The 13,959-nt window shown below is 49.8% G+C and overlaps 2 non-coding genes across 2 annotated transcripts; one reads left to right on the top strand and one right to left on the bottom strand.

The window, feature by feature from the left end:
• Positions 1–1,019: 1,019 nt before the first annotated feature.
• trnal-cag lies at positions 1,020–1,102 on the bottom strand. Its single transcript has one exon. It is a non-coding gene; the product is annotated as a tRNA-Leu (tRNA).
• A 452-nt stretch (positions 1,103–1,554) lies between these two features.
• Positions 1,555–1,627, top strand: trnak-cuu. Its single transcript has one exon. It is a non-coding gene; the product is annotated as a tRNA-Lys (tRNA).
• The last annotated feature ends 12,332 nt before the right edge of the window (positions 1,628–13,959 follow it).

Raw genomic sequence — 13,959 nt, 5'->3', positions numbered from 1 at the left:
TCGTCAGTTCCAAGACAGAAGCTGTGTGCAAACTCATCCACCCGAAGTCTGTCTATGTCTCTGTATCTCTCCCTCTCTTTCTGTAGCTTCCTGTCTGTATGTCTGTCCCCCAGTGTTTCCCTCTCTGTCTCGATTTCAGCCTCCATATCTCTTTCTTTCTCTGTCTGTGTGTGTGCGTGGGTGTATGATTGTCTCTGTGTGTGTGTGTTTCACTGTTGGGACGGTGCCGAGAGATCTGTGTGAATGCTGCAGGTTGTGAGTGATTGCGGTGCTTGTGTGAGAGGGAGGTGGTTGCAGGTTGCCCGACAGCAGCAGCAGGAGGAACCTTGGATGAGTTTGGTCCAATCCATGCATTGGGTTGTAGATATTGTTGGTTTCAATTTCCGACTCATCTCTCCCTCTCTGGGTCTCCCTCAGGGGGAGGAGGAGCCTGGATGAATTGTGTCCAATCCAAGCTGTGGATTGTAAGTGCTGTCGTTTTTAATTTCTGATTTCCAGCAGCAGTAGGCACTTTTACAATGGAAACAGAAAACGTCGTAGATATAATCTCAGTTCCGGGAGATTGGCTGTGTGCAAACTCATACACCGAGAATCTCTGGCTCTGTATCTCAATCTCACTCTCTCTGGTCTCCCTCTCCATCTCGATTTCTGTCTTCGTATCTCCCCCACCTCTCTCACTCTTCACAATATGCACTTCCACTCTGCCTCTGTCACTGATCTGAGTGAACATACAGGCTCCTTTCGCTCTCAGTCTGACGGAATACAGTGACGCACAAACTCTCTCTGCAGCCGCTCGTTTTGCTGAGATCTCCATAACCGGGTGCTGCCGCCTTTACCGTGGACAGTGGGGGAAAGTTTGGGCCGTGCTCAGGGAGGCTGCATGTTGTCACACTCACCCACAGACACAAGCGAGAAAGTGTGTTTTTTGTCAATCGTCCCTGGGCGGAAGAGGGATCGTGTCGATTTGACGACACAAATCGCACACCCGTCATTCATGATGCTTCAAGCAAAAGGGAGGATGTCAGAAGTGGGATTCGAACCCACGCCTCCAGTGGAGACTGCGACCTGAACGCAGCGCCTTAGACCGCTCGGCCATCCTGACTTGCACTATGCCGCCGCCATGCTCACAGGAAGTCTCAGTCCGGGCAGTATCAGTTCACGTGTACATCTATCAAATTTGCTCACACGCAAACATTTTCAACCTATTGTGTTGTCAGACAAGATGAGCACAAAACATCTAAAACAAGCAATCTCCCCTCCCCCAAGTGCGGTCCTTAACAATCTCGTCTGGTCCATCAAATGAGGTTTATTACCAGGGCTGATAGTCTTATTCAGGAAGGTTATTGCAGTGAGTGTGTGGGAGGGAGGTTACTGCAGGTTCCCCCGTCAGGAGGAGGAGCCTGAATGAGTTTTGTTCAATCCGGCCTGTTTTAATTTCCGATTCCCAACAGCAGCACTTTTACATTGAAAACAGAAAACAAAATTAGTGGCACAAATAGAGGAAACAAAGTGACTATGAAAGTGGATGAGACAGTTTGTACACAGTTCCGCGAAGCCCGGCTAGCTCAGTCGGTAGAGCATGAGACTCTTAATCTTAGGGTCGTGGGTTCGAGCCCCACGTTGGGCGGAGCGTTTAATTTAAGATAACACTCACCTTAAAAATAGTTCGCACCCTTTTGGACACTCTCCCTATCATTAACTGCTCTGAGCGAATCAAGGCCTTCAATTCTCCCTGCAGTCTAATGGAGTGCAAACTTAAACGTCACACCACACCAGGTGAAAGTCCAACTGGTTTATTTAGAAGTACAGAACAAGCTTATGAAGGTGTTACACTTAGAGGCATTCATGACTTTAAAATGAGACAGTCCCCCAACTCCCGACAGACAGAGACACACGCAGACACAAAGAGTGTTTCTCGCTCACTCAGCGCCATCTTTTGACAGCTCCCAATGGCTCATGTTGCTGTCCATTCCCATTTATCCAACCCTTCAGCGAGAATCCCTCCACCAACATTGTCAGTGCAGTCTCAATCAATGGGTGGGAATCAGATAGCTTCCCAGTCAGATCTGGAGTCAGGCAGAGCTGCCCTCTCTCTCCTGCCTTGTTTGTGTGCTGCATAGAACCATTTGCCGAGTCCATCAGGAAGGATGCGAGCCTGAGAGGGGTGACTATTCCTGGCAGCAGGGGCCTGCAGGTTAAGGCCTCCCTGTACATGGATGACGTCGCCGTTTTCTGCTTGGATCCGCTGTCCGTGCGCAGACTTATGTGCATCTGTGACCAGTTCGAACGGGCCTCGGGGGCCAAAGTAAACCGAGGCAAGAGCGAGGCCATGCTCTTCGGGAACTGGGCCGTCCAATCCTCAATCCCCTTCACCGTCAGGACCGACCACCTGAAGGTGCTGGGTATTTGGTTCAGGGGGGCGCTGGGGCATGCGCCAAGTCTTGGGAGGAGCGTATCAGCAAAGTGAGGCAGAAACTAGGCAGATGGAAGCTACGGTCGCTCTCCATCATGGGAAAAAACCTGGTCATCAGGTGTGAGGAACTGTCATTGCTATTATACGTGGCACAGGTCTGGCCTATTCCCAGAACCTGTGCCGCTGCAGTCACCCGGGCCATCTTCCAGTTTATAGTCAAAGATGGACCGGGTCCGAAGGGACTCGCTGTACAAAGATCTGGGCAACGGGGGAAAAAATACACCCAATGCCACCCTCACCCTGATGGCCACCTTTGTGTGTGGCTGCATCAAGCTGTGCGTGGATCCCTGGTACGCAAACACCAAGTGTCACTATGTACTGAGGTTCTACCTGTCCCCGGTGTTGTGAAGGATGGGCCTGGCCTCGCTGCCGCGGAATGCTCCAAGTAGTTGGACCGTTCCGTATCACCTGTCCTTCATGGAGAAGTTTATAAAGAAAAATACCTTTGACCACAAGTCCATCAGGAAGTGGTCAGCACGTAGTGTCCTTGAGGAAAAGGAGAGGGCGATTCCTATCGAGCGGTTCCCTGAGCAGACTGTCAAAGCCATTTGGCAGAATGACTCATTGCCAGAACTTTCCAACAAACACCAAGACATGGCTTGGCTGGTGGTGAGAAGGGCTCTGCCTGTGAGATCCTATATGCACGCCCGGACTCTCAGCCGCACCGCACGCTGCCCTCGAAGCGGCTGAGGGGGGGATGAGACTGTCACACACCTCCTTCTGGAATGTGCCTAAGCAGAAGAAGTCTGGAGAGGAATGCAGTGGTGTTTGTCGAGGTTCGTCCCGAGCAGCACCGTGATGCGGGACTCCATGCTCTATGGTCTGTTCCCCGGGACGCACACCGAGACGAACATCAACTGTGCCTGGAGGATCATCAACTCGGTGAAGGACGCTCTGTGGGTGGTCCGAAACCTGTTGATCTTCCAGCTGAAGGAGTTGACCCCGACTGAGTGTTGCAGACTGGCACATTCCAAGGTTCAGGACTACGTGTTGAGGGACGCGCTGAAGCTTGGGGCAGCTGCCGCCAAGGCATAGTGGGGAAAGACCACCATGTAATATCTGCCGCCTGCCTAACGAAGAACAGGGGGCCCGTGCAGTCATTTGGGCTCTGCTGACACCTCAGCAATAAAATATAATCGTATGGACCTATAAATAGGAATGATTACTCTGTTTTCGGTATGCAAACAAATGGAATGTTTACATATGCATGGCATGTCCAGTTGTACAGATCAAAGTATTTTATGAATAAAGTATATTTTTGAAATTAAAAAAAATTCAGCGAGAATCCCTCCCCACCGCTCGCCCATGCTGACCCACACAAAACTCTAGCAGACACATTTTACAACCTGATGCTTTATCAAGCAAGGGTGTGGGGCGGGCACAAATATTCTCAAACAATTAATTCTCCCCACCCCCACTGTGGAGCTTCACAATCCCGTCTGGTCCATCAAATGAGGTTGATTACTTTCGCGGTTGTTTTGTCAGTTACCTCCCCTCCAGGCGGGGGGTTTGTCGGCGATGAGGTGAAGCACTGCGGGAGATGGATGAAGAGCAGTGTTGGGGTAATGATACAGCTCTGCTTCACACTGGGCTGAACAGGGAATGGGTCGGTGCTGGAGCTTCCTAACTCACTCAGCGCTACCTTGATACACCTCCCACTGGCTCATCTTGCTGTCCACTCCCATTCCATTCAACTACCGCAGCGAGAACCCCCACACCTGTACGGACAATATGGGCCGAATGGGAGGAGCCTGAATGAGTTTTGTCCAATCCGGCCTGTTTTAATTTCCAATTCCCAACATCAGCACTTTTACATTGAAAACAGGAAACAAAATTAGTGGAAAAATAGAGGAAACAAAGTGACTACGAAAATGGATAAGACAGTTTGTGCACAGTGATGAGAAGCCCGGCTAGCTCAGTCGGTAGAGCATGAGAAGCATTGTTAGCTCAAAAACATATCCGTCAAACTATCTGACACAGATAGACAAACACATTTTACAACCCGTTGCTTTGTTAGGACAAGGGGTGCACAAATATTCTGAAACAATTAATTCGCCCCACCGTGGTCCTGCACAATCCCATATGGTATCAAATGAGGTTGAATAATTCCGCACGAATGTTTTTAGGTTTGCTCCCCTCCAGCGGGGGGGTTGTCGGCGATGAGGTGAAGCACTGCGGGAGATGGATGGAGAAACAGTGTTGGGGTAATGATACAGCTCTGCTTCACACTGGGCTGAACAAGGAATGGGTCGCCGCTGGAGCTTTCTCACTCACTCAGCGTTGCCTTGACACACTGCCGTCTTTTCAAACACGCACCTTCTTTCTAACTTTCTCACCCTCTCGGCGCTCTCCCCTGACCTCTCGCTGACCCTGCCCCACAGCTCCAGCTCTCCAGGAATCAATTTTCAGCTTCGGATGGGGAACGGGTGAGTTTGGGCCAGTTTCCTGAGGGAAGGGAAAAACGGGAAGTGAAGCATAATTTTCCCGCCCAAGATCTAACTGGGGACGTTTCGCAAGTCAGGCCAATGTGAGAACCACTACACTATGGAACCTGCACTGAATCATTGCCATTGAACATGTCCGTTCCTGCCTAGGGGCAGCCCTGCGATTCACCGTGAATAGATCCAATCTCAGCTCCAAGCCATTTGCTGTGTGCAGACTCATACACCCAGAGTGTCTCTCGGTCTCTGCATCTCTCTCTCTCTCTCTGTATTTTCCTCTCTGAATCTCTGTCTCCGCCTCTATTTCTGTCTCCGTATCTCCCCCACTCGCTTTCTCCACCTCCATGTGCGTTATCGAGCTTTTTTCGGTGGGGCGGTGCTGAGAGCTGGGTGTGAATGCTGCAGGTCGTGATTGTTTGCAGTGAGTGTGTGGGAGGGGGGCGCTTGCAGGTCCCCCCGACAGCAGCACCAGGAGGAGGAGGAGCCTGGATGAGTTTTGTCCAATCCAAGCCATGCATTGCAAGTTCTGATCGGAATGAACCGACAGGCTCGTTTCTCTGCAGCCGCTCGTTTTATTCAGTGTACTGCTGCCTTTCCCATCGACACTGGGGGACTGTGTGGGCGCACACATTCGCACACACTCAGACGCAAACGGGGAATTTTTTTTTTGCCAATCGTCCTGGAGCAGCAGGAGCTCAAATCGTGGCCTCGGGAGGGACACTGACAACTTGATCTCGATGTCACTCTCCAGTTATTAATGAATTTTTAGAAAAGCCCGCCCTGTTTGGGGGGGGTGGTGGGGGGAGAGAGGGGACTCGAGCCCACACCGCAGAGGCGATGGTGACCTGAACGCGACCTCTGAGACCATTCGGCCACCCTGACCCATGCGAACCTACCAAATTCTCTCTCTCTCTCTTCTCTCTCACACACATGCATACATTTTATAACCTGTTGCTTTGTCTGGCGAGGGGATACACAAATGTTCTCAAACAGTTAATTCCGAACTACCCCCAACCCGCACAGGGGGAGATGGATGCAGAAAAGTGTTGGGGTGATGACACAGCTCTGCTTCACACGAGGCTGAACAGGGAATGGTTCGGTGCTGGAGTTTCCTCACTCCCTCCGCGATGCCTTAATGCACTGTTGTCTTTTGAAACACGCATCTTCTTTCTAATATCTCTCTCACCCACTCTGCGTTCTCCTCTGACCTCATGCTGCTGTCCATTCCCACTTCATCCAACCCCTTCAGCGAAATCCCCTACCCTCTCCTCCAGCACGGACTGTTTGGACAGAATGGTCTCCTCTCAGAATGCAAGAAGGAGCTCTTCTCCCATTGGGGAGTGCAAGCACCTCATTTGGAAGAGGGTCGGGTTCAACGAGTTGATTCTATTACAGCATGGCCAGCACTCTCGGATTAAACTGGAGACTTCTAACATCAGCGAGATTTTAAAGTTCAATTCTTAGCTTCTGATGGGGGATGTGGGAGTTTGGGCCAGTTTCCAGCAGGAGGGGAAACATACAAAACGAGGCACAGAATACTGTTCCCACCCAGGATCGAGCTGGGGACTTATCGCGTATGAGGTGAACGTAACAGCCACTACACTTTGGGAACTACCGCAAAGCTGTGCATTTGTACATGTCACTTCCTGCCTAGGGGCAGCTCTGCGATTCAATTGACCACACCAAGAGGTAAGGCAGTGCATCTTCATGCCTGGCTGGCTCAGTCGGTAGAGCCTGAGACTCTTAAATACGTGAGTTGTGATTTCGCGCCCTTGTTGAGCGTGACAACAAGTGCTTCCATTCTGCCTCGTTCACTGATCTGAGTCGTCGTGCAGGCTCGTTTCTCTCTAGAGTCTGATGGAGTGCAGTGATGCACTCTCTGAAGCTGCTCGCTTCACTGAGAGCTCCTTTACCATCGACACCGGGCGAGAGTGTGAGCTGCGCACACCATCACACTCACTCACAGACACGAATATTAAAAGGTGGTTTCTGTAAATCGCCCTGGAGCAGCAGGAGGTCAAGCCCTGGCCGAGGGGAGTGATAGTGTCAAACTTATTACAAGGTCACACATCACTCACTCATGGCTATTAAAGCAAAAGCGCGACTGCCAGGAATGGGACTCGCACCCATACCTGTAGGGGTGACTGCGACCAGAACGCATCTCCTTACACCACTCGGCCATCCTGACCCAAACAGAACAACAGGGCCTCTGCAAGTCTCAATGCAGGCAGTGTCAATCCTCAAACGTTCCTCACCCCTCTCTCTCTTTTTCTGTCTGTCTGTCTGTCTCTCTCACACACACACATTTTACAACCTGTTTCTTTATCAGACAAGTGGTTCACAAATATTCTCAAAAATTAATTCCACCCAACCCCAGCGCGGTCCTTCGCAATCCCGTCTGGTCCATCTAATGAGGTGGAATAATTTCACAGGAGGTAAGTTAGCACCCCTCCAGAGGGGAGCTTGTCGGCGATGAGGTGAAGCACTGCGGGAGATGGATGGAGAGCAGTGTTGGGGTGATGACACAGCTCTGTTTCACACTGGCTTGAACAGGGAATGGGTCGGTGCTTGAGCTTTCCCACTCAGCGCTGCCTTGACACTCCTCCCACTGGCTCATGTTGCTGTCCGTTCCCATATCATCCAACTGCTTCAGCGAGATCCCCTCCACACTCCGCCAGCACCGGCTATATCGGCCGAATGGTCTCCTCTCTGATGGGGGAGTTTGGGCCAGTTTCCAGCGGGAGGGGAAACATACAAAACGAGGCACAGAATACTGTTCCCACCCAAGATCGAGCTGGGGAAGGAGGAGCTGCTCTCCCATTGGGGAGTGCAAACTCCTCATTTGGAGTAGGGTCAGGTTCAATGAGTTGCTCCTATTACAGCATTGCCAGCACGGTCAGATTGAACTGGCGATTTTGTACATGTCACTTTCTGCCGAGGGGCGGCTCTGCGATCCTCAGTGAATCTTCTGTTCCCCATCTTGAAAGCAAGCTCTGCTAGTCTGCATCGCTCACGGATCTGAGTCAACGTGTAGGCTCGTTGCCATCTGCAGTCTGATGGAGTGCAGCGACACACGGACTCACTGAGAGCTCCATTGCCGAGTGCTGCTGCCTTTCCCATCGACACTGGCGGAGGGTGTGGGTCGTGCACACACACAGTTACACTCACTCAGACACAAACATTACATTGCGATTTTTGTAATCACCCGTGAAGCAGCGATAGCTCAAATCCTGGGCGGGGAAAAGGATAGTGTCAATTTGATGACACTCCAGTCATTGGTGAATTTAAAACAGAACCCGCGCTGCTCGGAGTGAGACCTGTGCGCAGCGCCTTAGACCACTCGGCCATCCTGACAGACTATACATACGTGTCTGAAACTTGGCCACCCTGACACGTACAAGCTCCACAAAGCTCACAGGAAGCCTCAGACCAGGTGGAATCGGTTCACACACATCTGCTCACCTGCACCTATCTAGCTCCCTTTCACATGTACCCACCATATCCGCCTGTTCCTGCCCCACTGAACTCATTTCCTCCAATTTAAAACAGACATGGACAGGTAGGTTCCTCATGGTCAAGAGGTTCAAGGGTTCCCAGGGAGAATGCAGGAGATGGGGGTGAGAAAGTTATCAGCCATGATTGAACGGCAGAGCAGACTTGATGGGCCGAATGGCCTAATTTCTGCTCTAGTGTCTTAAGGTCTTTCTCGCAACCTGCAGCTTTCACACTGTCTCTCAGCATTGCCACACCAGACAAGCTCACACACAGTCACAGAGACAGACACAGACAGAGGGGGAGAGAGAGTGAGGGAGATACACAGTGAGAAATACAGACACAGAGAGTGAGTGGGGACAGAAAGATACAGCGCGAGAAATACAGGCAGAGAGAGCGATGCAAAGACAGGGAGATTCAAAGAGAAAAATAGAGAGACAGAGAGAGACGGGGGGTGATGCAGATACAGAGACAGAGAGGGAGATACAGAGAGACAGACAGAGGCAAAGAGAGACTCTCGATGTCAGCGTCTGCACAGCGACAGCCAATATCCTGGGGCTGCCATTGTACCTAATCACATTGAATCACAGAGCTGTCTCCGGTCAGGACGGAGCATGTAACAGAAGTCTGCTCCACAGTTTCTCTAGTGTGTTGGTTAGGAGAGGGTGTGTCTGCTTTTAAAAAAAAAGGCACATAGTGTCCAATGTGGGGCTTGAACCCACAACCCCCTGATGAAGAGTACCCTGCTGAAACCAATTGCGCTCGCCAAGTGCACGATGCACTCTTTGCCACTACTGCTGTGGGAGAAATAGGCAGTTGCCTCTTTCCTGCACAGATCCATAAAAGATAAATACACAGAGAAAGAGAGCTACAGGGATAGGGAGTCTTTCAGAGTCAGAGTCTACATAGCTCTGAGTCCCCAGCAAGCCACCACAGTTCAAGGGGCAATTAGGGACAGGGGAACACCCTCTGGCCTCGCCAAGTGACGCCCCCATCCCATGAACCACCACCAACCTCATCCATCCCCTAATAAGGTCAGATAGGGAGCATCCACAGCTGCTCTTCAGGAGTCCACTCTCTGCTGCCCCTGTCTGTGAGCCTGGGTACAAATCCCAGGCTGAACATTAGTTTTTCTCTTGAATAAAAAATGTTTGACTAGATCTCAGTCTGTTACAGACTGTGAACCTGCACAAACCCAGCCCCATCTTGTGAAGGCACAGCCACGAACACACCGCACTGACAAACTACAAATACCTGTTTCTATTTGCAAAATATATTTCTGCTACTTGATGACATAGCACAGACCTCAATAGGTCTGGAGGACAAATGCACTAGTCAAAACTGCTGGGAGGAAGTGAAATGCTCTTTCTGCCTGAGTTTGGCGGGTAGGGTTCTCACTGAGGGATTGGATGAATGGGAATGGACAGCAACATGAGCTAATGGGTGATGTGTTAAGGCGGCACTGAGTGAGTGACAAACATCCTTAATAGAGTCTCTCTATGTCTCTGGAACTATCTGTCCTCTCTCTCTGTATCTTCCTCTTTGTATCTCTGTCTCCCTCTCTGTCTCACTTTGTGTCTCCATATCTCCCTCTCCCATGTGCGTGCGCGCTCTCTGTGTGCTTGTCTCTGTATGTGTACCTCACTCTCCCCCGTATGTGTGTGTGTGTGTGTTTGTGTGTGTGTGTGTGTGTTTGTGTGTGTCTGTGTGTGTGTGAGAGAGAGAGAGAGCTTGGCCGGTGTGATGGTGAGAAAGCTGCAGGTTGCGAGTGTTTGCAGTGAGTGTGTGGGAGGGAGATTATTGCAGGTTCCCCCGACAGCAGCTGCAGGACAAGGAGCCTGGATGAGCTTTGGCCAATCCAATCTGTGTGTTGTACATTCTTTTGGCTTTAATTTCCAATTCCCAGCAGCAGTAGGCCATGTGAGGTCAGGCTACCTCAGTCGTTAGACCCTGAGATCCTTCACCCTGAGGATTAAGATTGCGTGTTCGAGGCCCATGTTGCGTGAAACCATCCTTTTCAATAAAGCACACTCTCACACCTTCTTATCAACAGCTCAGTCCCACTTGGCTGATCTTTCACTGATCTTAGTGAATCAAGTTAAAAATCACACAACATCAGGTTACAGTCGAATAGGTTCATTTGGAATTGAAGCTTTCAAATAAACCTGTTGGACTATAACCTGGTATTGTGTGACTTGTAACTTTGTCCACACAAATCCCAACCCAGAAACTCCACATCATCAGTAAATTAAGAGGCTCAATTCTCTCTGATGGTGTGCAGTGACTAGATCGTCTCTCTGCAACACTCACTTTACTGAGAGCTCCATTAGTGCTGCCTTTATCATTGACAGATGGCGGAAGGCTAGGCCGCAAAGCCAGAGGCTGTACACATTCACACTCACTCACAGATACAAACATTCAGCTGTGCCAAAAACAGAAATTGCTGGAAAAGCTCAAGAGGTCTCACAGCATCTGTAGGGAGTGCCAATTTTATCACAAGGTACATTCCAGTCGTTCATGACTTTAAAATGACCTTCACCATCAGGGGTGGGATTCAAGCCCCCATCTCCAGTTGAGACTGCGACCTGAACGCAGTGCTGTTGACTGCTCGAACAATGTGACACATATCAGCCATGAGCTCCACAATGCTTATAGTCCAGGCAGAATTGGTTCATACAGGTCTGTTCACATCTCTCGAATTCTCATTCTCTCTCACGTTTACCTATTGTACCTACCTGTTCCTGCCCCACCGAGCTCATACTCGACTCCATTCTCTACCCACTTGTCCAATTCCTATCTCCCTGCAGTTGATGCTCTCCACCATATCGACAATTTCCAGTCCCCTGGCCCTAACGGCCTCCTGTTCACAATGAATGTCCAATCCCTCTCCACCTCCATTCCCCACCAGGGTGGTCTGCTATCTCTCAGCTTCTTCCTTGAGCAGAGATCTAAACATTCCCCATTCACCACCCTCTCCTCCGCCGGGCTGAACCTGGTCTCTCACTGAACCATTTCTCCATTCATTCATCTCACTTTCGCAAAGCAGTGGCTTTGGGCACCAGCATGTGTCACCCAGTTACGCCTGCCCTTTTGTGGAGTATGCGGAACAAGTACCACTGGCCCCCCTCCCACAATTCTGTGTTTTGGTACAGTGATGACGGTTTCGGTGCTACCTCATTCTGGACCTTGAAATATCTGTTCATTTTGTCTCCCATTTCTACCCCTCTATAATTTTCACTTTGTCCATCTCTGACATTTCCTTTCCTCTCCTTGACCTCACTCTCTCCAGTTTGTAGAATAAACTCTCCACTTCCATCCACTGCACAGCCACGGATTCACACAGCTAACCTCCCCATAGTTTGTCACACCCCACATCCTGGAAAGACTCCATCCCATTCTCCCAGTCCCTTCGCCAAGTCACATCTGTTCAGATGATGGCACCTTCCAAAACACCGCTGTTGACATGGCTTGTTTCCTCCATGACTGTGCTTTCCCACCCACTGTGGCTGACAGTGCCCTCAACCACATTGTGCACGTTGGCACAAATGATATCGGTTGATATAAGGATGAAGTCCTGTGGAGTGATTATAGAGAACTGGGAATAAAACATATACCAAGACCTTGTTGGTGATAATCTCTGGATTACTTCTAGTGCCACATGTTAGAGAGGGTAAGAACAGGAGGGTACGGCAGATGAATATGTGGCCAAAAAATTGGTGCAGAGGGCAGGGATTCAGACTGTTAGATCTTTTCTGGGGCAGAGGTGACCTGTTCAAGATCAATGGGTTGCACCTGAACTGGAAGGGGACCAATACCTTGGCATCCAGGTTTGCTGGTGCTGCAAGGGAGAATTCAAACTGGATTGTAAGAGGTTGGGATCTTCAACAGCATGAAGGCAAATGCTGGAAGGAGATACTGTAAACAAAAATAGTAAGTTGAAGAGACAAGTCGGGCTGCAACATGACAGGGAACAAGGAATGTCTGTCAGATTAAATTGCATTTATTTCAATGCAAGAGGGCTGACAGGTAAGACCGATGTACTCCGGGTGTGGATAGGTTTGTGGCACTGGGATATTACAGCCATTACAGGCTGAGGGAGGGACAGGACTGGCACTTAATGTACCATAGTACAGGTGTTTTAGGCAGGACAGAGGTGGTGGAAGGAGTAAAGTGGGTTTGCATTTTTGATTAATGCAGGTATCACATAAGTAGTCAGAGATGAAATTACTGAAGGATCATCCAGTCAGGTTTTGTGAGCGGAGCTAAGAAATAAGAAGAGGATGGTGACGTTATTGGACCCCCAAATAGTCAACGAGAATTAGAGGAACAGATATGCAGGGAGACTTGGGAGACTTGCATGAGCAATAGGGTTGGCATTGTAAGGGATTTTAATTTTCCTAACATAGCGTTAAAGGTTTCGATGAGGTGCAATTTGTTAAGTGTGTTCAGGAAAGTTTCCTCCAGCAGTATATAAAGGGTCCTACACGGGATGTGTCAAAACTCAACCTACTCTTGGGAAGTTGGACAAGACAGGTGACAGAGCTGACAGTGCGGAAGCACTTTGAGACCAGTGACCATAGTTGTATTAACTCTACAATAGTTATGACGGTGGACAAAACTGGTCCACAGGTTCACCTTCTAAGTTGGGGCAAGGCGAATTTGGATGGAATTACACAGGTACTTGCAGGGGTTGATTGGAGGAGTTTGTTTGCAGGCAAAGGGACTCTGGCAAGTGGGAGGTCGTTAAAAGTGAGATAGCTAGAGTTTAAGGTCTGTACCTTCCTGTGAGGGTGAAAGGGCACGGTTGGGAGTAGTCGGGACCCCTGAACGACAAGATATATTGAGGCTTTGACCAGATAACAAGGAGGAGTGGCACACACACACACAAACACACACAGTCACTCTCTCTCACATAGACACATGCACACAAACACACTCTCTCTCTCTCTCTCTCTCTCTCTCTCACACACACACACACACACAAGGTTTCTCATTGTCTCAGCACTGCCTTCACACACCTCCCACTGGCTCATGTCGCTGTCCATTCCCATTTATCTAAACCCTCAGCGACAACCCCTCCCCACCTCCAGCAGGGACTAATGAATACAAGAGTGAGCTCCTCTCCTACTGGGGAAAGCAAACACTTCATTTGGAAGAGGGTCGGGTTTGATGAGAGGATGGGAAAGATACTTTGTTCAAATCTCCAGGAGCCCTGCAGAGAGATTTGATTACATGGTGCTGTGTGATTGAGTGTCCTTGTGGGACCATATTTTCCCTCTAGTTATTCTTTTTTTCATTAAATATATTTAAAGTACCTCTTTGGAATCATCCTAACTTTCTCAGCCAAGGCTACCTCGTGAGCACTTTTCGCCCTCCTGATATCCTTCTTCAGTAAACCCTGTATCCCCTGTATACCTCCAGCAATTCCCATGATCCCAGCTGCCTGTACTTGAGCCACCAACTCCCCAACGTCCATCTCTACCTCCCCACCTATCCGCTCCACCCTCCTCTCCGACGTATCACCATATACCTATATCGCTCTCAGCTACCTTC

Source organism: Chiloscyllium plagiosum, chromosome 48 (genome assembly GCF_004010195.1).
Source record: "Chiloscyllium plagiosum isolate BGI_BamShark_2017 chromosome 48, ASM401019v2, whole genome shotgun sequence".
In the NCBI taxonomy this organism is placed as follows: domain Eukaryota; kingdom Metazoa; phylum Chordata; class Chondrichthyes; order Orectolobiformes; family Hemiscylliidae; genus Chiloscyllium; species Chiloscyllium plagiosum.
Note: the sequence above shows the minus strand (reverse complement) of the source record. Positions and strands in the feature narration are given on the sequence as shown.